Here is a 1,964-nt window from a genome sequence, read left to right on the forward strand (position 1 = left end):
GCCCAGGTTTGGTTCCAGAACCCAGATGGTGGTTCACAGCCATCTGTAACTCCAGTTCTATAGAATCTGACAGCTTCTTCTGGCCTCTGTAGGCACCAGACATGACATACAAAAAGGCAAAATACCAGCCGGGCGATGGTGGCGCACGCCTTTAATCCCAGCACTCGGGAGGCAGAGGCAGGCGGATCTCTGTGAGTTCGAGACCAGCCTGGTCTACAGAGCTAATTCCAGGACAGGCTCCAAAGCCACAGAGAAACCCTGTCTCGAAAAACCAAAAAAAAAAAACAAAAAGCAAAAAAGGCAAAATACCTATACATATAAAATAAAAATTTTAAGTTAAAATTTAAAAATGTAGACACAAGGACAAGTCTTAGAAACAAAACAAATGGAAAAACAAATAAGGAGGACAGGTGTGGCGGGGCGCTAAATCCAGCACTTGGAGGCAAAGGCAGATCTCTGTGAGTCTGCAGCCAGCCTGGTCTACATATCTGACTCCAGGATAGTCTGGACTACATAGAGAGACCATTTATCAAACAAACACACAAACAGGCTAATGCAAGGGTATGGCCTCTCCATACCCTAACCCATGGTCCCAGCTATTCAAGAGCCTGAAGCAGGAGGATGGTTCTAGCCCTGGAGTTCAATGGCGGCCTTACTGAATCAGAAACAGATTCTCACTTGGATCAGTGAGATGGAGCAGAGGTAGAAGCACTTGTTGCCAAGCCTGCTGACCTAGATTCAATCCTGGCACCCTCCAGCAGTCTATCCTGTGATCTCAGCACAGCTGCCGGGCTGTGGCTGACAGATGCCCACACAGGGCCCTAATGAAATACAGTGTAGCTTAAACATGCACAAGGAGAAAACAGTAACTGGGATTAGAACAATAGGAAGCTCTTTTTGTTTATTTTTAGACTGGGTCTCTTGTAGCCCAGACTGTTCTGGAATTCCCTATGTTGCTGAAGGCGTCCTTAAATTTCTGATCTTCATGCATCCCCTACCTAAGCACCAGACTACAGACCTGGTCCATCACACCCTATTAACGCAGCTGGGAATCAAACCTGAAGCCTTGCACCTGCTATGCCGGTACTCTACCAACTGAACAGTAGCCCTGGGCCTTAGGAGGCTTTTTGAAACAAGGTTTCACTACGTAGCCCCGGCTGATACAGAACTTTGGGATTCGCTATGTACTAGGGCTAGCCTTAAACTACGGGTTTGTAATTGTTGGGTGGGGGGGGGGTTGTTTGTTTTATTTCTTTTTTCTTTTTTTTGGTTTTTTGAGACAGGGTATCTCTGTGTAACCCTGGTTGTTCTGGAAGTCATTCTGTACACCAGGCTGGCCTCGAATCTGGAGATCCACCTGCCTTTGCCTCCCAAGTGCAGAGATTAAAAGCATGCATTACCACCTCTCAGCTCAAACTAGGGATCTTAAATGATTTTTGTGTTATATTTTTATTTGGTGTATATTGTGCATGTAGGCATTCGAGTGCCACAGTCTGTGTGGTAGATGCATCTTCTTTTTTTCCCAAGACAAAGGTTTCTCTGTAGTTCTGGTGCCTGTCCTGGAAGTAGCTTTTGTAGACCAGGCTGGCCTCAAACTCACAGAGATCCACCTGCCTCTTTTATTTAAAAAAAAACCTTTTTTTTTTTAAGGACAGGGTCTTAACCATGTGGCCTTGACTGGCTTCGACCTGCTTGCCTCTGCCTTCCAAGTTGAGGGATTAATGGCGTGTGCCACCATTCCTGGCCATAATTAAAATTTTATTACGTTTATTTATTTATTGTGCATGCACAAATGCACTTCTGCCATGATGTGAGTATGGAACTCAGAGGACAGCTTGGGGGACTTGGCCCTCTCCTTCCACCAGAGGGTTCTAGAGGTTGAACTGTTGTCAGGCTTAGTGACAAGCGCCTTTCCCGCTGAGCTACCTTAGCATTGCTAAGAAGCTTGGCTCAGACTCCCTAGT

This window comes from Microtus pennsylvanicus, chromosome 5, assembly GCF_037038515.1.
Source record: "Microtus pennsylvanicus isolate mMicPen1 chromosome 5, mMicPen1.hap1, whole genome shotgun sequence".
In the NCBI taxonomy this organism is placed as follows: domain Eukaryota; kingdom Metazoa; phylum Chordata; class Mammalia; order Rodentia; family Cricetidae; genus Microtus; species Microtus pennsylvanicus.